This window comes from Pseudopipra pipra, chromosome 12 (assembly GCF_036250125.1).
Source record: "Pseudopipra pipra isolate bDixPip1 chromosome 12, bDixPip1.hap1, whole genome shotgun sequence".
NCBI lineage: Eukaryota > Metazoa > Chordata > Aves > Passeriformes > Pipridae > Pseudopipra > Pseudopipra pipra.
In genome coordinates, this window is record NC_087560.1 from 4624892 (window position 1) to 4648284 (window position 23393).

At 51.9% G+C, this 23393-nt stretch overlaps 1 long non-coding RNA gene across 2 annotated transcripts; it reads right to left on the reverse strand.

Moving 5' to 3' along the window:
• Positions 1-5796: 5796 nt before the first annotated feature.
• Positions 5797-23100, reverse strand: LOC135420765 (uncharacterized). 2 transcript variants are annotated; one of them, XR_010433698.1, is made up of 3 exons: positions 21408-23100; positions 10164-11677; positions 5797-9379 (listed from the first exon to the last, which is right to left on the reverse strand). It is a non-coding gene; the product is annotated as an uncharacterized LOC135420765 (long non-coding RNA). The 2 variants fall into 2 exon arrangements; XR_010433699.1 differs by lacking the exon at positions 21408-23100 and adding an exon at positions 14005-17338.
• Positions 23101-23393: the final 293 nt, after the last annotated feature.

A 23393-nucleotide genomic window follows, 5' to 3' on the forward strand; every position in this document is an offset into this window, starting at 1 on the left:
ACCTCCCGCGTCCTCCAGCACCTCCCGGCACCGCGGCGGAAGCTCCGCTCGCTTCCCCGCATCCCGGGGGAGACAGGGATGCTCGGTGACGTGCTTAAAAGCAGGCTGACCTCTTTAGCCATGCATGGATGCTGCGGAACAGCCAGCGGGACAGGGAACAGCTGCGCTTCCCTATCCCAGGAGAGGCAAACAGCCCGCGGGTGAGGCCGGGGGGTTCGGCGGGAGACGGCCCCGCATCCTGTGAGAGGCTCGGGTGGCCCAAAAAGGGTCCCTATACCTATCTCCCTCTCCCCCTCCCTCTTTCTCTATCTCCCTTTCCCCCTCTCTCTCTTCCTCTCTCCCTCTCTCTCTGCAGGTGAGACTTTGCATTTAGAGGAAAGAGCAGATTGCAGCTTTTAATTAAAAACCTCCAAGCCTTCTCCTGCTCCGAGTTGCTCTAGGAGCAATCCCTAAACAACGTTCAGCAGAGAGGAAACAGCCCTGACTGCTGCTCTGCTTTCAAAAAAAAAAAAAAAAATTAAAAAATTAAACAGCACAAGCCACAGAACAGGGAGTTCTTCCAACAATCTGTTTTCCGTACCCTGGAAAATAATAGCAGCCCATATGGAAAGCCCACACAGCTATTTTCCAGGTGCTTTGTGTGGTGTGAAATCCACGGAATAAATTACCTGCGTGACGGGGGGGATGCTGGGGATGTGTTTATTTGCTGCACCTCAGTCCCTTTGGGTGCAAACATGGGGCATGGGGCAGGATTATCCCCCTCTGTCAACCTAAATATCAGCAGCGTGGGGCACGGCCATGGCACAGCCCTGTTCCCAGCCCAGCTGGGAAATTTAATTGGTTTTTTTCCCCCCCTGTTGCTTGGTCAAGGTGTTTATGGAATGCCTGGATCCTCCAGCCAGGTTGGTACCTGGCCCTAAAAGGGAAACTGAGGCACCACGAGGGCTTTGCTTCGGGGTGCTGCAAAAATCAGATCCACGAAGGAGAGCAGAGCAGGTAAACAAGCCAGGAAAATATTCCAGTTGTGGAGATGGCAGCGAGATCTTGGCTGATCACAGGCACACAAGTTTGTTTCTCACGTCCATAAAAGCCCCCCCAGCCCTTCTGTTTGATGAGGGGGATGAAGGGCACGAGGACACGCTTCCCAAGAGGATGCTCTTCTGGGTTGGACATTTCCCAAACACCTCGGAAAGCTGTTTTCGCTCAGACAGCACCGAAAAGACACATGGCAATTCTGTTCTCCTTCTGCCTCAGCTCTTAAACCTGGAGGTTTATTTTATTTTTTTTTTTTTTTTCCTGGCCAAAACAACATCAGTTTGGGTACGTGCTCAGGCTGCCTGAATCTCCCAGCAGGAGTTGCAGCAGGTCCTGGCATGGGATCAAGCAACACCTCTGTGCCCGAAAAACCCTCTGCCTCTCCCTTTAAGCCCTCTAAACTGATTCTGAAAGGTTCAATCCCTTCTCCCTCCTGTTTTTAACCCAAAACAAGCAGATATCCATGGCTAGAGCTTCCAGGACAGGCTCTGCTCCAGATCCAGGGATGGTTTCATTTCCTAGGTGTCACAGATGGATGGCAAGAACAGTGTTGGTCTCCCACATCCCAAAAATTTATTAAGGATGCCCCCACAGAGCCTTATGAAAGATATATTTAATAAACTAGGACTTTTCAGGCTAATGGGAAGAAAATCAAGCCTGGGGTGAAGATGAAGGAGATGGTTTGGCTTCTTCCCTCTCCTCAAAAGCATCCAAGAGACAGTTCAGCAAAGACCAGCACAAACTCATCCCAGAGTTTTGAGATCCCACTCCTCCTCCTCCTCCTCCTCCTCCTGAACACCACCATGTTTTTCCCACCTTCCCATCCTTAAGCCGCTTATTACAGGGCGACGTGGGCAAATCCAGACAGAAAATTAAAGTGTTGTAAAAAAAGAGGAGAACTAATTACAGCCACAATCATTTCAGGTTTTCCTCGCTGATAAATCGGAGGGGGCCGGAGCCTGGGATGTTCGTCCACCTGCTCGAGCTCTTACAGCCTTGCATGGCAAATAGATTGTGTGATTAAGGGAGTAATTATGAAGCTGGACCATAAACTTTGATAATTAATGGGCTCTTCCCTCCCCCCATGTCTGCTCCTGCCTCGTAGGCACCACCCAGCACTGCTGTTGATCCAATCATCTCAAGCCCAGGATATTTTTGGGAAGCTTTGTGGGTTTGCAAGGTCTGTAGGGAATTAAAGCCTCCAAAACTCAGCCAGCAGAAAGGGATTTCTGCCTCAAGGAGGGGGTGACCAGTGGTACCCAGTTCATTGCAGCAGGAGGTTGGAAGGGACCCACACAGACTTGATCTGTGCCGGTCCCTTCCAACTCCACTCTGTGATGTTAATGGGGAACCTGCCAGGTTCTGCCCCAACACTTGCTCCTTCTGGTCTCTCATCCCAGTGCTGCCCACGACGGGGTCCTGCCACTGCCCACCCCAAAATCCCTCCTGTCACAGCACCAGGAGCATCCCTGTGGAACTGGCATGGGGCAGCGTCATCCTGGAGCCCACCCCGACCCCCTCAGCCCAGCAGGCACCTGCTTAAACAAAGATCCCTTCCCACAGATCCATGCTCAGGGTCCAGTGCCCACATCCCCACGAGGGGAGTTGTGTCCCAGAAGCCCCGAGCAGCCCCCCAGCAGCCACATTTTCAGCAGCTCTAAAGGGCTCTGTGGGGCTTTCAGAGCCCCCCAGACAGCGAGAAAAGCAAATAACGGGGTTAAACCACTTCTGGGGGACCAGGGGGAGAACAGGGGCTCCCCCAGAGGAAGGGACTCCCATCAGAAGTGCACAGCACCCCACAGCCCCCCCCCCAACACAACTTGCCCCCCTCACCTACACCCCACTCACCACGTGATATCCTAGTCTTAGGGGGTTGATGACAGCACACAGGACAGATCCCTGCAAGGACACACATTCCAGGATCCCTATAGCACAGCTTCCCTTAAAAAACCAGCTGCCCCCAATTCCCCCATCCTCTAATAAAGCCACAGCAGCACCCCACAGGTGCCTGCCCCAAACCCACCCCAGCTGCCAAAGGAGCAGCAGCAATTAGGAAACCTCAATTAGAAAGCTCAATTTCGGGACATTAAATGTGCTGACAGTGGGACAAGCCTGGGGCTGCATCCAGAGAGGAAAATCAAGGGATGCTGAAAGCCCTGACATGAGCCAGGGGCTGGGCCAGCGTCCCCAGTTTCCCCTGAGAAACCAACCTCTCTGCTAAATTGGATTAGAATTGGCAGTGGAATAACCTCGTGGAAGGGAGGATGGGACAGAGATGTGTCAGAGCACTCTGCTTCTTCCAGAGCTCCCAGAAGAGCCACCAAGCAGCCCCTGCTCCCATCACCTCACTGGGGAGGGACCAGCACGTGTCTCCTGGGTTAATAATAGTTTCATTTTGGGGTGCTGGCTGCCAAAATTGTGAAATTTGAGCCCGGGGGGACCCTCCAAGCCCTCACCCTGGGCAGGCCCTGGGGAAGATACTCGTCTCCAAGATGCCTGTCAACCTCAGCACGGAATTTACGGAATGAAACCAGCCCAGGGTGTGAAGAATTTAATAATACAAGCTGTTGCATGACAAAGCCTGGAGAGTAATATCCATATTATGGTTATTATTAAATCAGAGCAGCCTCCTATGTTTTGTCCTGCCTGTAATTTAAACGGATCCTTGGCTATACTTGGGTGCTTTCACAGGGAAAAAGCCCTGAGTTATATTTGAAAAACCATGAGAAGAGTCTGATGGGCAACACTTCACTATCAAAATCTAAATACGAATAATATTTATTGTAAAGATTCCAGAGGGGGTTTTTGCACCCTCTTGGAACTGGCAAAGACCCTGCTGCATGTCCTTGGCCTGGCAAAATATGGGACATCTCACGTGGTGATGGGACAGTTTCACCTGGGAGTGCCCTGAGACACTTCAACCCTCAGCTGAGGGGATTTCTTTCCTTCTTTTAATTTTTTTTTGTGGTTTTTCAGTCTCCCTGCTCCTTTGCTCAGCCCTTGCTCCTCAATCCCGCTGGCCTTTAGCACTGATTAAAAACAGCCCAGAGCTCCTTCCTCGTTAAAAAAACTGAAGTCCTAAAGTTTGGTACCCTAGGAAAAACAAAAGAAAATAAGAAAGAAATTAAAAACTTCCCCGGTTTCCCCAAGTTCAAAGTGTGTTTGAAGATCACAGGTGGAGTTACGGCCGCTCCTACCAACCTTCAGAGATGAAGGGGGATGAGGGGGGCTGTGCAAGCCCCACAGGGTGAAGCTTGGCCTGGACAACATCAACAGACAGAGCCTGGGGACTGCAGGGTTGGAATTTTTACAGGATTCGTGGCTGAGTGTGTTTAAATGCACCAATTCCAACTTTTTCAGCACCAAGGATGCTGCTCCGAGGAGCTGGTCCAGCCCTTTGCTTTCCCTGTGTGGAAAAGCACTCTAAAATTCAGTATTTCCTGCCAACACTGTGCAGGAAGAGTGGAGGGAAAAATGGAATTTTCCCTCTGGATCCCTGGAAGTGCCAGGCCTGGGGAGGAGGGGATGGGCACCAGCAGGTTCCTGTTCTGCTCCGTGTGTGCTCCTGACAGAGGGAGCTGCTGGCACAGGAGCTCAGCTGAGCAGGGACCGTGTCAAGGGAATGATTCCCTCCCCTACACCCCCCAAATAAACCCTAAAACCCAAGAGAGGACCAAACCAAAATTAAATGGAGATGCCACACAACAAAACCAGGGAAAAAAGCTCACGAGGGTCCACGGGCAGCCTGAGAGCCAGACCCCTTGCATGGGATCCAAGGGTCTCCAAAGGGACTGCAGGGGAACAAGGGAGGCCCCTGAACAGCACTTTGTAGGATCAAACTTCCCTCTGGAGCTGGACCTGCCTCTCCACAGAACACCAGCTCTCTCAGCCCATCAAATTTAAAAAATAAGGAAATCTGTTTGCCAGCAGGGAAAAATCAGTTTGCTTCTGGGAGGCAGGAATCACCTATTCCTGGTAATTAGGAAGAGAGAGCATCACTTACTAAATGCTTGCAAGGTGGTTAATTAGCAAAGAAGCGAGTGTGGAGCAATTAAGAGGCATTTTTCCAACAATTCAGGGTGGCAAGGTCGGGAAACAAGAGAAGTGGAAGATCAGAGGGGGGGCTTGGCTTTGGTTGTTCAGGGACAAGGAAAGGTTCAGCCCCAGATCCACATTCCCTAAAAAAATAAAAAGCAGAGGTATTCCACGATTTTGGGGGAGAAACCATCTCCCATGTTATCCTTATGTGCCTCAGTTTCCCCACCAACACCGCTGATGGATATGGATGCTGGGAACACAATGCTCTTCCCAACCATCTGCTTCCACATATCCCTTTCGCCTCCCTGGGAGCACCTCCAGCCTGGGGCCAACAAGGCAACCTCCAGCCAACGAGGCTCTTCTTGGGACACAGACGTTACATTCCTTCCTGGTTTTCCTCGGCATCCACGGATCTGCCCTGCCCTGCCCACAGCAGATGGATCTGGGCACAGCACCACCGGAGCCAGCCCTATTTACCAGGTTATTTGCTTCCCCTTTCTGCTCCGGCACATTTTGGCATCTGCAGGTGAGTCCAGCACTTATCTGATATCATTTTTCAGCTCAGTGAGAAACACAGCAAAGAGCAGCAGAGCAGCACCGAGGATCCCCCCACGAACCACTTCTGATCCATTTACCACGGGCTGCCCAGCGCTGGCCCGGCGCTGGATCTTGTCAGGCTGGGATGCACAATTAAGTCAAACACGACACAGAAGTCAAAGGACATCAAGTCAAGTTGTCTTTATTAGCTAACCCTGTGAACTAGTAAGAAAAATAGCCTGGAGGTTGCTTGGCAAGAGCAGGATCTGACACATCTGCAGGTTTGAGATGGCAATAATCCCCCTATCCTGCCTGATCCAGGATGGAGGAGCACGTGCCATACCCTTGTCTTCATCCCGTGATGTCCTCCTGTCATCCATCAGCATCACTTCAGCATATGGAGAGGATTTAAATACCACTGTGTGGAGAAAGGAGTCTTGGAAAAGGTTCTCCTCCAGCCCAATGGATTGATGAGCCAGGGAGAATGGGATTCTGGGAGAAGGCAGCATCGTGAGAGAGCCCAGGAGGGGTCCAGACCTCCCATCCTCAAAGCCAGGCATGTTGGGGACAAAGGCAGGTGGCAGGTGAGGACACCTTGGCACAAGGAGAGGGTGGCAGGAGCAAACACCAGGGGCTGGGGTGTCGTGCTGCCCATTTGGGGTCTCCAGGGATGGGGAAGGGGGTACTGGTGAGCACAGGCTGCGGGCTGTGGCTGCCATGAGAGGTGATGAAATGGGCTCTACCTTCCCTCCATCCTTCCTGGAGCAAATCGAGGCCATTCCCTATGGAGGATCCCACAGCAGCTGCCCCTGAGTCACCGGCTGCTGGTCACAGTGAGTCACTGCACACCCAGAGCTGGAAGACATGGAAGCATCCCAAAAAAATGACCATGCCACCCTCACATTCCCAGCTGTGGCTCCCTGAAGGGCCTCATCAGCCATAAACCATCCTGGCTGCCAGAAGTCTCCTCCAGGCTTCCCGGGCAGCGAGAACGGCAGAGGAGGGATGAGAGAGGAGAAAGGCTGTGGAGGAGAAAGCAGACTTGTTCTCTTGGATAAAGTTGGGAATGATGAGTATTCAGACAGGGAAGAGGGATATCTTCCCGTCCCAGAGGGATCAGGTTTCTGCTCTACCCTAAGAAAACACAACCAAAACGTTTTGTTCTGGGTGGTTTGAAAGCATTAAAATGATGAGTAAATTCAGGGAAAGAGGAACAGTAAAGCCCATCCTCTCCCCATTCTGTTTCTCAGCTTCATCCCACCCCTAAAGCCTCACTGGTATCCCAATGCCCTCAAATCCCCTGGGGAGACCAAGGAACCAAATTCCTTCTTTGCCTTTACCCTCCCTCCCCTGCCTTGGCTGAGCACCTCCAGCTTCCCACAAGGACTTTTTTTTGGCTGGTTTTGACTTTTTTGTTTCCTTTTGCATAAACTGAGCGCAAAGTTTAAGCTCAGACTGTCAAAAGCAGGAACTAGGGGGGAAGGCATCCAAGCATTGCTACCCTGGGTGGCATTCCCTACAGGATCATCATAATTTACAGCAGATAAAATATGATGTTTGGAGTGTGATGTCAACCCTCTGAATGATTATTCTTCCCCCTGTCCCTTAAACATTCCACTCCAAGGAAACAAGTGTGTGGAATGAAATCCAAACAGCCCAGATTGCCTGTTGATGCTGGGATGGAGCCATTCAGCTCCAGTGGGATCTGCATCTCCAGGGCTGGGAAGTGCAGCAGCAGGTTGGGACATCTCTGGGTTGGGTGATCTACCTCTACATGGAATAGGTAACAGCAGGGAGAGTTAATCCAGGGAAAAAAACAAAAACTTGAGGAAACAGATATATTTGGGTTGAAAAAAAGATTCAGAAAAATCAAAGAGGAAAAAAAAAATGAGTTGAAGACAAGCAGAGGGATTTTCTTTGCCTCGGGACAACGTGTGTGTATTTGCCCCAGCTCTGTTTCAGGGGTTTGTATCCTCTGCTTACATTCATTTTTAAATTAAGAAAAAATATAAGAATAATTAAAAGGGCAAAAGTCAAACTGTTGGTTTTTTTTAATCAGTAGCCTATCAAGATGCCTGAAATAAAATATTTCATTAAAAGAAAGCCAAAAAGGCAAGAGAAAAGAGCTCAGAAGTTTCTCCAAGGGTGAAAGTTTGACCCAACACTTCCCACACCCCTAAAACATCAACGCCCACCGACTGTACTCCCAGAAAAAGCTGCGTGGAGACCACAGTTTTTCCAAACATCCATCCCTGGGATGGGACCTGGCTGGTGGGGTCACCACCAGGATGGACACCCAGTGGCCCCCAGATCCTGCTCCTTAGTGCATATGGTTCTTCCAAGTGCAAACCTCCACCCAAGGTGAGGTTTGCAGTGTCTTCGTGGTGAGTGACAACCAAGGCATTTTAGGAAGGGCCCAGGACATCACCTCTGCTTGGTTTTGGGATAAACCTGGAGGAAGTCCCCTGTCCCAGAGCAGGGAGTGACTCCTTCATGCTCCAGATCTGGCAGCTGGGAGGGACCCCACTCCGTGCAGGGATAACATCTGCATCTTGTCTCCCTTGTTTATCAGGGAGTTTACTCCAGAAAATCTAATCATCATTTTGGAGTTAATCCCTCTATCAAACCCTTACAAATCCCTTCATCCAGAAGTTTATTAATATTAGCTCCTCTCAAGCAGAAGCAAATAAGCGCCTTTACCTCCCATTTGGCTTTTTGTTCCCCTTCTCTCACCGCTGTTAACGGGAGCAATTCAATTAAGGAACAAACGACTTCCCAATAAAAATCCTTCCTCTCTGCCTCCCTCCTCCTTTCATTCAAGGACTAATAACGTTTAACTGGGGAAATGAGCTTGGCTGGAGGTGCTGGGGGGAACACAAGCCCTGGCAAGCGCAGCCCCCACGGGCTCGGGGCAGAACGGCTCAGCTCGTCCCAGGGAAGGGGGATGCTTGGTTAGAAATTCCCAAAACTCCCTGATTTGCCAGGGGAAGATCTCCCAGCCCCGAAGTGGCTGTCCCAGTGCCCATCCCGTTTGAGCACAATGGTCCATGGAACAGAGAACCCTTAAAGGCTGCACCAAATCGTGACTGTGGATGGCCAGGAATGCTCTCCAGCTGCCCCATGTCTTGCTGATGCTCCAAAAATCCCTGAGAGTTCCTTCATCTTGATGCAAACCGTATGCATTCCAGCAAGAACCGCTGCAGATCCACAAGGATGCGGGGGTGAACCCAGCACCAGCAGCACCGGCTGCAGCAGAAGGCTCAGGACCCACATCCAGCACCAGGGAGAGGGGATAAAAACAGCAACGAAGTTTGAAAACAGGGCAGTAACTACGGATGTAGCTTGCACTCTGCACGAAAAGGCCTCCTCCAAGGGGGCTCCAGGGGGTCCGAGCCCCTCTCCAAGGGGTCCAGTCGGCCTCTGCTGACTCCGCCTCCCAGCTCCGTTCCGCAGGCGCGATCCCTGCGGAGCAGCGCTGGAAGGGGATGCTCAGCTCGCAGAGGGAGCGGTGCCGCCCGTCAGCTCCGCTCCATCGCAAAGGCCACGGCATCTCCCGGCTGTCACAAAGCATTTGTTCGGTGCTGCGCCCCCCCCTCCACCTCCTGCAGTGACAGAGCTCTTCGCTAAAACCCGGGGTGAGCCTGGGAAAGGAGGTCGGATCGCTCCATCCATCCCGGGCTCCCTCTGCGCGCTCGGCTTGGACCCGTCTGCGTCAGTGGCAGGAGGACACGATGGACCAGGGATGCTCAGCCACGAGCTGAGGCGCCACCTGCGAGGAGAAGACATGTGAGCAGGGACAGGGCACAGGAAAGGCATCAGCCTGGGAGAGCTCCCTGCTTGTACCCTTTAATTCCCCGAACCTCCTGCTGGAGTTGAGGGGCAGGAGTGACCCCCCTCCCTTTCCAAGCTCTGCCTTTGCCATTCCCATTCCAGCTAAGACCTGAAGGGCTTTACCACACCTTCTCCAGTACTGGAACTCTAATGCTGGCAAGAAAAATTCATGACATGGTCTGAGGTGACCTCCTGCCATGCTCCACTCACATTTCACCCCAGGATCTGCCCGGTGGCTCAGCATGGAGAGCATCCCCGTGCTTTCACACATTTTCTCATGGTTTTCCTTCCAAAACATCCCCTTTCCCAGCCCTCCGAGCCATTCTTGGTGCTCTCCTGCCTTGCCCCAGGATGTGTCGAGCAGCATCCCCTGCCCCGAGTGCCAGCACGGGAGGATGAGGGACGGGCACCCGCCTCGCTGGTGGCCACGTTCCAGCAGGGGGAGAAGTGCTACGGGAATCCCTTCGGGAAGAAATGTCCTGGTGAAATGTCAGTGGGAGTTATCATAATGGGAGAGACGGGTTTGTCGAGCAGAGGACGGTTCAGATCAGGACAGATGCCTGCGGGTGTTTGACAAGAGCTTCCAACCCAAGGAAAGCTCTGGCCCCAGCCTCAGGACCCTTCCCGGGTGGACTTTGGGCTGGCAGAGGGATGGGGGTGGTACTGCCAGCAAGGAAAGGGCTGTGGGATGCTCTGGCAAGGGTCATGTCGCCCAGACTGACCTATTTTGGGGCAGCAAGGAAAGCAGAGTCACACAGCTCCAACTCAGTCTTGTTAACCTTGGACCAGGCTTCTTCTCAGAGCAGCTGGAAAGCCTCCAAGACAGGGCTGCAGCAAGGGCAGAGCTGCTTGGAAAAGAAGATTTCCAGGAAGCAAAGCAGATGAGCAGAAGAAAGGTTTTGTTTCCTCTCTCTGCTTCTTTAGGCCCCCCAGGAGACACGTTCCCAGCAGTCACATCGTCACCAGGACCTGGGCCTGGGTCTCCTCCAGATCCATGTTCCTTCCAGACTGTGAAGTTTATGGGGTTACCCACACACAGAGGGGTCCCATCTTTATCCCATCAGAGTCAGCACATCCAGCCCACGTTCCCTGCAAGCTGGGCCTCACCTTAGGACAGTCAAAGAGGTGGAGCCCCAAATGTGGTCGTCCAGGCATCATCTGCAGGGGGGTCATCACCTGAGGAACGACAAAAATGACAATGGTACCCATGGGGGGATGGGAAAGGGGTTACCTCACCTCCAGAGGCTGAAAATAGGAAAAGATTTTCCATCTGCATCAACATTTTCTTCTCCCATGCAAGGAGAAGACACCAAGCTGCCCCACAGGGCTTCTAATACAGCCTTTGCCCCTCCTTTGGCTTCGCTGAAGGGGTGGCTGCTCATTAGTGAGCGCCACTAATTAAGAGGAATGAGCCCAATCTACAAAAGCAGAGTTAAGAGGCTCCACTTGCTCCCCTCTGCAGCTGGGAACAGCTTTGGAGGGGATTATTCAGCCACTAGACCACGGTGAGGGCAGTAAATGTTGGACACGAGTACGTCCCACCTGGGAGGAAGCAGCTCCTCTGGGTCTCACAGGCACTTTCAGACCCAGATCACAGAATTCCAGCAGAAATCCGGCTTTCTTTTTCCATGACACAGCAAGAGAAAAGCACAGTTGAAAGTCTTTCCAAACCTTGACGCGCCTGCCTTTGATTTCTTCAAAACAAAATGAGGTTTCCACAAATAAATTAATTTCTTTTCAACAAGATGTTTTTCCTGGCAGGTCCTCTGACACCTGCTGACCCAAAATGGAAACTTGAGACATTATTATTTTTTTCCCCCCCCTAATAAAGATACAGTTCACATTGACCCAAATTTTGAGCTTTGCTGTTGTTAGTTTTGCCTCCGGACAGCGAATGGAAGAAGCAGCTGCTCTCCCATCACCAGGGGACACCCAAATGATGCATGATGAGGAATATTGTGAGACATCCAGGTGGGATCAGCAATTCCCACACCTCTGAAGGAGGCCAAGAGGAGATGGAGAAGCTTGCAAGCACAAAATAAGAGTGAGGAGATGTTCTTCCTGGCTTTAAGAACTCATTGCTGGCTTTCAGCACGTCCTGGCACAGGGATGCTGGAGGCTGAATCCAGACCACGAGGCTTAAAATCCCCTGGAAACCTCTTCTCCACGAGCTGGTGAAGTCCAATTTGTCCTCCAGAGCATCCTGCAGCAAGAAGTCCCATGAGTGAACATCCCACTGCAACGAAAAAAAAGAAAAAAAAATCAGGCAATTTGGAGTGTTTTGATTAAATTAAAAGACATGAACCAAATTACACAGGACAAGCTTTGCCTGGGATCTGCCAGGGAGCTTGGCAAGACCTGGCTTGCCCGTGGAAATGGAGAAGGAGGAGAAAGCTGAGCCACCAGCGGTTCCTTGGAGCTCTTGGTTTCACCTTTAATGTATTTCAGTGCATGATTCAAGCACATTATCTGCATGAAATGCTGCATTAGCATCAAAATGAGGGGAGTTCTGTTCGATATATTAAAGTGGCTCTGATGGGTTTGAAGGGAGCTTAGCGCAGGAGAGGCATTAAGGAAGTAAATGCCACATTTGTATTCAAAAGAGCTTTCTTTTTTTTTCATTTAAAGCCATTGATCTAAGAAGTGGTGCTTAAGACGGGCTTATAAAAGCGGGAGTGCATCTTCCCTGGGAGACAAAACGCCGTGTTTATGGGGAGTGGGAAAGCGAAGCAGAGAGCCCGTTTGGAAAATATATGGCACTGGGGGTTTGGCACATCACCCTGAGGAGCCAAGGGCAGGGAGGGACAGGGCCTTCAGGTGCCACCACCATTCTCTTCCTAATATGTCCTACGTGATGCCTTTTTTTGGCTCAAGTCTGGAATTAAAAATGGCTTTTCCAGGCTGGCGACGCCCACCACGCTTTTTCCCCGGTAAACACCCAGTTTGCCTTTTTCTGCTAAATTTCAAGGAAAAAAATTATCTTATTTAAGCATTTTAATATTTTTTTTAATTAGGGTGATTTTCTTAATTAGGATTTTTTTAAAAAAATTAGGAATTATTTTTTTAAAAAATTAAATTTCTGCTCAACAAAACAGCTTCGGACTTTTCACTGGAACATCAAAAGTCGAAGACGCGTCAAAGCAAACGTCACCGGCGTCGCCACCAGGACAATTTCCACGGTCTTCTTCACCAAGAATTTTTAAAAAATGGTAATTCTGCTTCAGAATATTCTTTATATCTTTACGCCACTGAACTAGAAAACGTCTCTTTTGTAGCTGGTTCTGAGAAAAGAATATTTTCCCCAAAATCAGGCTCCGTGCCGCGGTCCTGTTTAAACCACAATGAATCTTTCTTGCTCTGTTAATGCAAGGCGAGGAGCATTTTAGCTAAAAACACCAGGATTTCTGCTGAATTTGGGAGATCAAACTGGTTTAGTTTCATTATCTGAAGCAAACAGAAACTGCCCTGAAAGCTCGGGGCGAGCGTTAACTGCCTTCATCCATCTTTGCCACCTCCAATGGCAATTAATAGTCCCTTGTCTTTCCAAACAGAGAAAGCAAGGGGTTAAATTAATTGCTTCTGACCACTTAATGAATCAGGGAGAGACCCTGGGAAGCTCCTCTTGCCTCTGCCTGCAAATCAGCCAGAGGAAAAATACACTTTTCTTGGCTGAGATGCATTGCTTATGGAAATATTTATGCCTTGGAGCAGCCACGGGTGTGACACCCTCCAGACTTGGAGCTGCTGGAGGTTGGTCACCCTGTGGAATTCCACCACGTGTGGCCCTCAGGGTGAATTAAATAAATCAGAATATTCCTCCCATGGGAGCTGTGAGCAGCACTGGGAGATTTTTGGGGGTGTCCAGCCCAGAGCACAGCAGGACGTGCACCAGGACCTCCAGTGGCACAGTACCAACCTGTCATCGATGTCATCCCTCCCTGGAGGGCCGTGCCAAGGGGGAGACACACCAAGGAAAAGCTGGACATCCTACAAGCCTTAAAAAATTAACAGCCCCTTCCTGCCAACGGCACTGAAGCCCAGCCTGAAGGATGTGGCTTTTGTCACTCAGCCTTCCTCCCTGCTCCGTGCTCTTCCTCTGTCACCCTACAAAGCAAACCTGGGTGGCTTGGGGACATTCCAGTGCTCCCTGCCTTTCCACCCAGCTGTCCCAGGGGCCACGCAGCCCCTGGAGCACCCCCCAAGCCCACCCATGAGGATGGGGCTGTTGGCTGGAAGAGCATCCCTATATTTGGGGGGGGAGAGGGGGAGGGTGGCAGACGCTGCTCCCGCCCAGATATCTCCCCACTCCCAATTTTCTTTCCCATCACAGCTTGTTTTCTCCCTCCTCCCCAGAGCAGGTTGTCATGTCACAGAAGAGGGGAAGGAAACAATGCGGAGGAAATTGATAAGCATGGCTTGAAAGCCAGAGAAAGGGAACATTTGCCTGGGAGAAGCTGTGATTAGATCCGTGTGTGTGTCCTCTGCCAGCACTCCTAAAAATAGAGCTTGGCTGCACAGACTGTCACACGCATGCAGACATGCTCTCGCTGGAGCTATATTTACCAGCCTTGGAGACAGCCAGATTCCCAGGAACGAGCCGTACGTCCCCCCGGGACCGCCACGGAGGGGTCACACGGCCAGGAAGGGACCACAGGGGTGAGGAGGGACCTCCCTGAGCATCCCTGGGAGCTGGGGGGCACGGAGAGACGTGGGTGGGGAGCACCAAAACGGGGAGCTTCGTTTCTGGAAGGTCCTGGAGAACATCTGGAAAAGCAAATCTCTTGAGTTGGAGAGACACACGTGGGACAAACAGAGGCCACCCAGACGGCCACACGCTCGTGGTCCCACCCCTCAGCATAGAAGCAGCCCTCAGAAGGGATACTTATCCCCCAACCCCTCTTCCCATATTGACCCAAAAACCCAACTTTTGTGGCCAAGTCTTCCAAGCCCAACATCTGGCCAGCACCAATATCCACATCCACGGGCTGAAGAAGGTTCTCAGTGAGCTCCAGCCCTTCTCCACTGGTGAGACCACGACTTAGTGCCATCAGCCATGGCGCTGCACTCCTGGATCTGGGCATGAAGAGGTTTGGGAGGAGGAAGGTCCCACAGCTGCTTGTTGGAGAAAGAAAAACTGGAGCATGACCTACATCGCCCGCTGGAAAGAGGCTCCTCCGCCCCCCGCCGCGCTCGTTGGCCTCGTGATAGAGCGGGGAGTGTTTAAAGGGACAAAATTGAGGCATTTGAGTCATATTCATGAGGTTTCTGAAGAGGATGTTTGAAGACCGAGGTATTATTATCCACATATGTCTTCCCAGAGGTTGCGTGCAATTAGCATTATTCACAGATATGCAATTAGCATTAGCCAGAGATATGTATTTCGGGTGGGAAAATAAGTGTTTTTCTTCCCGGAGAAGTTGTTTTGTGCGCGGTTCGCTCGGCTCGGAGTGCTTTGGTCCGACTGGAAATTGGAGAAGAGCCATTCGCCCCCGTTTGCCCCTGGAAACGGAGAGGCCAGCAGCAAAGAGTGCTTCTGCAACTGCGGTTTTTTGGATGAGCTAGAAGTGTCTGCAGAGCCAGTGGGCACCTACACAACCAACTGGCCCATTGCCACCTGTGGCGTCATTCCCTGGGGACCAACAGCACATCCCTCTCTGCCTTCCATCTCCCCAGCACAGAGCGTCCACCCCAACCCCGTGCCAACTCCAGGAAAATGAGTCTCGCCTCCAGATCCAGGACCTGAGCCGTGGCTTTGGTTGCAAACCTTCCCCTCTGATGCCTGGAGATGATGCTTGGCTGCAGGTGGGGGAGCAGGGTGGTATCTCCAAGGGTGGGTTTGTTTCCGTGGCCTCCCAGCAAAGCAGAAATCTTCCCCCACAGGAAGGGCAGCAGGTGCTGCTGTGACCCACCTTCGTTTTGCAACTCAAATGCCCTCTGTTTAACCACCTGGACATAACATCACCCTGTGAAATGTCATTACCAGAGGGCAAGAGGTGAGTTCCACCCCACCTCGGAAATGCAGGAGCGTGGAGCAGCTCGTTCTGTGACCGAGACACCCAAACCCACACACTCAGAGCTCCTGGAGTCACCAGCCTTGGAGAAAAACGTGGAAGGTGGCGCAGGAGAGACTCTCCAAGACTGAAGGATTGAATAGGTTCCCTGCACCAACAGCCACATGTTTTGATAGGAAGCTGCAGCACCCTAAATCGTGCCAATAAACACTAAGACATCCAGCTTTGATTCAGCTCGGTGAAGAGCTGGGCTGTCTGTAAAGAGGTGGTTCGTAAACCAGGAAGTTGAGGGTCACTTAGTAGGGACAGCTGTATAAATCCAGTCCTTTCTTCCCTCTAGCTTGAAGTTTAAAAGCCCAGGAAAGAGCAAGGTCTAGACCTAAAGAGGTGTTCAATCACCTGCAGGAGGTGTCCTTGGCATGAGGACTCCAGACAATCCTTCACTCACAACCACACTGCAAATTCCACTCGTCTTGCTCCAGGTGGATCCTCCCTCCATCGGTCACCATATCCGTAGGGTCCTTTGGACTGAATCCCACTGGTCTCTGGAGACACCAGTGCTCTCAGGAGCAGAATAAATCTGGCAAGTGATGCTTCACAGAGCTTGTCAGACAAGGTGGAGGGTGTTGGGTTGGTGGCTTAAAGTTCCTTGAAGGCACCAGGTGCTTGGAGCTGGGTACAGCAGGTGACCTGCGCTGAGATGGGACTGCAGAGCACAGCTCAGGAGGCCCCCACCCCTCAAATCCATGCAATGCTGTGGGAGCTCTCATTCCCAAATCCTCCTCCCATCCTCCCAGGAGGCAGGTTAACCTAAGGACACAAGGACACATCACAAGGGTAGACAGGGACTAATAGTCAAGCCAAGAGCAGATCCCAATTCCCTGACCCCACTGTGGGCTCCAAGAGCAGCCAGGCCTCACCACACACCCAACCTAGCTTCCCAGCACAAAGGGACCACAGGGACCACCACAAAGTCCTGCTTTTTCCTTCAGAAAGAGCCAAACTCTGCAAAATCACGTCATTTGTCACCAGCAGCTCTTGCTCCAGGGCATCCCATGCCAGCTGGCTCCGTGCTGTGCCAGTCCCCAGTGTCACTCCCTGCTCTTCCTTGCTGCAGCCAGGGACCTTTACAAATAAATAATGTTCTCCTCCAATCTGTTGGAGCAAGCTGGCCTCCTCCGTGCCTCTGGGGAGGGTGGCAGATGAGGAAGGGTTGAGGATCTGCAGGGAAAACACCTGCCTGTGGCCCAGAAATGCTTCTAAAAAGCAAAGAGATTGCCTGGGTGCTCTAAAAATATCTGAAATTCAGAAATTTGACACTGCATCTATCGAGAAACCAGCACCAGCTTCCAAAACATCTCAGCAATGTCAGGAGAGGTGCAAAGGAGCCCAGACCATCATGTTAATGGCATGAAGATATCCAGGAGCTGGTGGCCTGGGGTGAACGGTGGTTTGCAGTGGGTGGAGACCAGAACAAGCACCAGGACAAGTTCACAGAGGAATTGTTCACTTGCAGGCAGCTCTGGGCTGCAGGGAGATGGCCCTGCCTCCCTCCTCAGGGCTGTCAAACCCCTTCATTTCCCCAGCAAGAGCTTTGCTTCAGCACAAGCCTCGAGCAGAGGCACAAGTGGGCTCTGGAGGTAATGTACAAATTATCACAGAATACACTGAGCTGGAAGGGATCCAAAAGGATCATCCAGTCCAACCCTCAGCCCTGCACAGGACCATCCCCAACAGTCACACCAGGTGCCCCAGAGGATCATCCAAATGCTCCTTGAGCTCTGGCAGCCTTGGTGCTGTGCCCACGGTCCTGGGGAGCCTGTTCAGTGCCCGATCACCCTCTGGGGGAAGAACCTTTTCCTAATATCCAACCTAAATCTCCCCTGACACAACTTCAGGCCATTCCCTGGGGTCCTGTTCCTGGTTTCCACAGAGCCTGCCCCTGCTCTTCCCCTCACAAGGAAGTTGTAACTGCAGTGAGCTCCCCTCAGTCTCTTCTTCTCCAGCTGAACACACCAAGTGCCCTCAGTGTCCTCCACTGGGCTTCAAATCAAGGTCCTTCCCCATCCTTTTTGCCCTCCTTTGGACACTCTCTAGCGACTTCATGTCTTTCTTATGTTGCACTGCCCAAAACTGCCACAATATTCAAAGTGCAAAACCCCTTCCCCCCAGCCCTGGCTATGGAACACAGGAAAATAACAAAAAATCCCTTTGGGATGGGATTGCACAGCATCCTTGTCTCCAAGGGCAGGGTGAGGCTCCCCCAGGCCCTTGGCCAGCACAACACTTTCCCAGCACCATTGCTGAGACAGGAAGATGCAAAACTCTCTGGGTGGGAAGGAGCCCATCAGGACGAGAGGACGTTGTCTCAAGCTGTGCAGGGGACGTTTAGGTTGGACATCAGGAAGAATTTCTTCACAGAAAGGGTGATTAGACATTGGAATGGGCTGCCCAGGGAGGGGTTGGCATCACTGCCCCTGGTGGAATTCAAGGAAGACTGGAGGTGGCACTGGGTGCCGTGGGCTGGTTGGCACGGTGGTGTTGGGTCATGAGTTGGACTCAGTCTCCAAGGTCTCATTGATTCTGCGAGCCAAAGCTGAGGAACCAAGGCTAAAAAAGCCCAAATCACAGGGTGCAGGTCCTCTTCCTCAACTAAAAGACTCCAGGATGAGCTCTGGGGCAGCATTCCCAGGGCACAGTGACCACAGTTCCCTCTGTAGTTTCTCCAACTCTGAGGATGACCATCTGATGCAGGTTCATCCCTAAGGATCTGGAGTCACAGGTGGAGCACCTGCAATCAGTGCAAACCAAGCTCAGATTCACCAAGTCTTAAAGGAGAAACCTGCTGCCAGGGCCTCGGTGTTGAACCCCAGAGCAGGGATGTCCCAACAAATCCTGTATGTGTGAGCAATAGAAACAGAATTATTCATGCAAATTATTAGAGGAGCAATCTCCACGAGCAGAGTGTAACATTCAGCTGGTAACATTCAGCACCCACTTTTCACAACAAGATGTAAATCCTGCTTCAAACAAGATGTTCCAGAGAGGAAGCTGAGATGAGAAGGTACAGGGGGACACATCAATTACAAATTGTCAAGAAAAATCAGTAGGTGGGTAGAAAAGAAAGAGAAATTCCTGGAAGAAAAGCAGGTCTGGAGCTGGCTGAGAGCCAGTCACAACCATCCACCCACACATAATCGGGGAGAAGATACAGAAGCCCCAAAACCACCACTGAAACCCTTATCTTTGCCTTTTTTGCCTGTCCATGTACTGTACAGGAGCCATGGCTGTGAGAGGCCAAAGGCAGCTGAGACCCTCACCCTTGAATCCAAAAATAGCCTGGAAATCACAACATGGAAAAACTCTCAGGATGCAGGACACAAAGCAGCCCAACGTTTTGGAAGAGTCTCCTGAGACTCAAAAGGTGGAGGAGACCAACTCAGCCAGGGCTTGTCAGAGCAGAGCTCACCAATAACCAAAGACCCCCCTGAGGGCAAATCCACCCCCTGCTCATCCCCATGGGATGCAGGGTCAGGTCAGCCTTTTGCCCCATGGTTAAGCCAAGTAGGAGACCCCAGATAATTCCCACAGGACACACGGGGGAAGAGCTGGTGAAGGAAGTCACCAGGGAGCCCAGGCACGTACCAACCACGTTCCACAAAAAGGACCAGGGTTATCTACCTCTGAAAAAGAGCCCATGGCACAAAAGGTGGACAAAGTTTTCATGGAAGAGGGAAAAATTCAAAGCTGCTTTAATCCCGTGGCAGATCCTCCACCCAGCTCCTGCTTCCAAACTCATTAGCTGCCATCCGATTCTTCCTTGACAGCAGGATCGTTAATTTTGCACTTCCCAAAATAATATTTGCCAGGCAGCACTCTTCACCATGATTAAAACAATATTGGGCACTAAAAATATCCAGCTCCTGGGGGAATCCTGCCTGCCCAAGACAACAAACTGCTGAAGGCACAGCGAGGAGGAGCTTCGTTCCCATTAAAGGCAAAGAGGGGTCAGGAGGGATGGAAGGGGAAAAGCGAGGGTGAGGAAGGGGCAAGGAGGGTGGGAAGGGTTCTTTCAGGCGTGAGACACCTGGGATGGCAGAGCCAGGGCTGGGGAAGGGGTGGTGGGCATCTATGGGAGGTGAAGTCCTACACCTGGAGATGACCCAGCAAAGTGCTGGTGCTGCCTCTGGGCTGGGGCAACCCCCGGGATCAATCCAGGCTGGGGAAGGGATGGATTCAGAGCAGCCCTGAGGAGAAGGACTTGGGGGTGCTGGTGGAAGAGAGGCTGGACAGGGTCCAACTCAGAACCCCCCATGTGCTGGGCTGATCCCTCAGCGGGGGCAGCACAGGAGGGGGGATTCTGCCCCTCTGCCCCCTCAGGTGAGACCCCCCTGCAGAGCTGCCTCCAGCCCTGGGGAACAACAGCACAAGGAGGTGGAGCTGCTGGAGAGAGTCGAGAAGAAGCTACCAAGATGATCAGAGGAATGGAGCCCCTCTGCCATGAGGAAAGGTTGAAAGAATTGGGATTGTTCAGCCTGGAGAAGAGAAGGCTCTGGGGTGACCTAATTGTGGCCTTCCAGTACCTGAAGGGAGTTGACAGGATGGAGAGAGACTATTGACAACGGCCTGGAGGGACAAGCCAAGGGGGAATGGCTTCCCACTGCCAGAGGGCAGGGTTAGATGGAACATAGAGCAGAAATCCTTCCCTGTGAGGGTGGTGAGGCCCTGGCACAGGCTGGCCAGAGCTGTGGCTGCCCCACCCCTGCAAGTGTTGAAAGATGGGGCTTGGAGCAACCCGGTCTAGAGGAAGGTGTCCCTGCCCATGGCAGGGGGGTGGAACAAGATGATCTTTAAGGTCCCTTCCAGCTCAGGCCGTTCCCTGACCCTATGATTCCGTCAGTATTTTCCCACATGGCTCCAGGAGCTCCCATTGCTGGTCACATCATCTTCCCCAACAGGTTACACCACTCATACCTCCTGCCAGCTAGTGGATAAAACATCTGCATGCAAGCACTTCATTATTCAACCAGCCCCCATGGCCACATACAATTCATCCAGGCAAATATTTGCATTTTTATCCCATCAAGTAGCAAATGAATTATCAGGCAGCACCCACTCCCAGCGACAAGGAATCACCCCCGAGACCATCTCTCCATCGTGGTGGCTTTGTGTTTGCCAGTCCATCCACCCTCTGTGCAGTTTTTCCCCTCTTTCCAACATAAATACATCTCCATTGGGATTTTTCCTATTTATTCTTGTGCCAATATTGTCTTTTCACTTAACCCCTCCCCAGTCCCCTGGTCCTCTCTCTCCCCAGGGCATTGCCTGGTGCTCACGGGCTGCACAACTTCCCCAGCACCAAAATCGTGTTTCTGGGCCACGAGCTGCAAAGCCTCGTGCCCTTCCCCAGCTAAATCATTAATCACCACTCCTCTGATCCCATGATTTGCATGGCTGGCAGCCAAGGTCACTCCAGGGAGGGCTGCCTGGTGGAGATCAGCCTCTGGTGGATGCCCCACCACCTCCAACAGCCCGGGCAGCACAAGGACCTCCTCGGCAGCTGCTGGGGCAGGTCCCTGCAGAGCAGCCCCCACGGTGAGCTCCACTTCCAAACTCTGCCTGCTCCCCCTTCCCTTTGATCTCCCCTTCATTAGTCCTTCTCCTCCGCTTTTGAACGTAATTAATACTTCCCTGATCAAAAGCCCTGGCCAAGGAGAGTTTTAACAACTCTTGTTTCACTGCATGTTCCCATTAAAGGAGGGCTCGGGCAGAGGGGAGGAATGAGACCTCGTTTGGAGCCTCAAAAATGCAGCAGTTTCTCATCCCTTTGCCCAGTCCCCAGGATCTCACCATCAGCAGTCAGAGCACACCATGTTCTGCTTCTTCCAAGCCCTCACATTCTCAGGGGACTCAGGACCTACATGGTGGTTGTTTGGGGTCTGGCCAAATACCCACCTGAGCCAGCAGCAGCAGCCAGAGGACCAGGGAAACCACAGGGAGATTTTCCCCAGCACCCAGGTGCTGTCCCCTCACTCCCAAGCTGGCAGAGAATCGTGTCCTAAATAATCTTCTCTGATTTCTACATCCAGCCCCAGCCTGTCCCAGTTCTCATCACTCAGGATCAAACTCCAGCCCAAACTTGGAGCAACCCCGAGCCCCTCCAAAAACCCTTATAACTCAATGAGAGGCTTTGCTGTTGGGCCACTTGGCAATCAGATAATCCAAGAACTACATGATCAAAACCCCCTGGTTTAACCTCCTTGACTGCCTCAATCCACAGAAGAGATCCCACAAGGTCTTAGCTGGCTCGTGGGGCCGTGGAAAGCAGCCACAGTTGCTGAGATGGGGAGGGACAGCACAGAACAGAAGGTGGTTCCTGAGATGATTTGGGCACCAAAACCCAGCTTGGTCTCCCCATGAACCATCAGATGCTGCTTCAAAGGGCCACAAAGCAGCACTTGAAGCCTCTGCTGCTGCCCACAAACCCTCACTGACCAAACCCCCCATCCTGGCTGAGCCTGAGCTGAGCTGCAGCCCAAGTCTCCAGGAGGAAGGTGTTGATCCAACCCCCAGCCTTTAATGCACAGGAGGGTCTCCAGAGCCTCAACTCCTGCCAGCACAGGATGAAACACCATTTCCCCAGGGGAAAGAAGGTGCTGATCTTACGTTTTCACCTGTCAGCAAGCAGGTTTCAGCTTTGCTGAGGGGAAAAGAGCACAGAACCACCCCCCAAAGCGTGTTCAGCCGTCCCCGATACACCCGAGACATCCTGATTTGATCAAAGGACACTGCCCACACACATCAGCATCCTTCCCCCTCCTGCTCAAACCCAGAAGGAAACCAAAGGTATTTTTCCATCCAAACTTGCTTTTTTAGCCTGCTGGTGTCCCAGTCTTTGCCTGAGCCAGGCCAGCAGCGTGTCCCACACGGGGACCTGCCGGCACCGGAGCCAAGGTCACTCCACCCAGGTGACTTTACCCAGCAGGCACATCCAAGGGCTTGGCTTGGCTCCCTGGCACTGCCAGCCTGGTCAGACCTTGCAAAGTCACATAAGGTGACATTTTCCAGAGAATTTAACTCATCCTGATAAAAAGCCAGCTAAAAAATCCTCCTGTCTGTACATATTCCTGCTGGGAAACACTGTTCCGGGTGGGAACAGGCTGTTTTCACTGGCATTTACTTGGGAAAGAAAGGGAACAAGCTCCTTCCCGAGGTGGGAACCACACGAGGTGATTGTTTCCTTTGAAAAGGCGTTTGGTTGGGCTCTATTTTTTTATTTAATGCTGCAGCAGCACGATGAGACAGATCTGTTCAAAGGGAAAAGGAGAACACGACGCTCTGATCCGCTCGGACAACTCCAAACAACCCCCCCCCCCCAACCACGGCTCAGCTTTCCCCTTCCTGAAAATGTTGATTTATATTCCACCTGCAAACGAGGAGGAAACAGAGCAGCCAAATACCCCACGATGCTGAGCCCTAGGGCATTTAGGGAATGAGCCTCTGCCCCCCAGAAGATGGGGGTTTTTTTCTCCTTTTATCCTTGTAATAAGCAGGTGGAGGATACACACTTCAAGGTAAAGAGCAGGGGAAAGCCTGGAGTTTTTGGGGTCAGGAAAGCTACCAAAAAAAAAATAAAAAATAATTTCAAGACCTGTTCACAACCTCTCCTTCACCTAAAGCTGCTGCCACAGACACAAGTCACAGCCCAGCAACTGGAAAACACGGCTTAGGAGCAAAGGTTTTATTTGCTCTGCCTTAACCTTGTGCTGATAACTTAAGAAGGTGGCAATGGGGTGATGTTGCACCTTATGGTGTCTCCTGGGGACCCAGTTCCAGCTCTGGAAGCCTTCATGGCTCAGCAGGGCTGGCCCTTGGATGTAGCACAGGGAAGGAGCAAATGAAGTTAAATAAAGGAGGTGCAGTGCTCCTTCTGAGGACTGA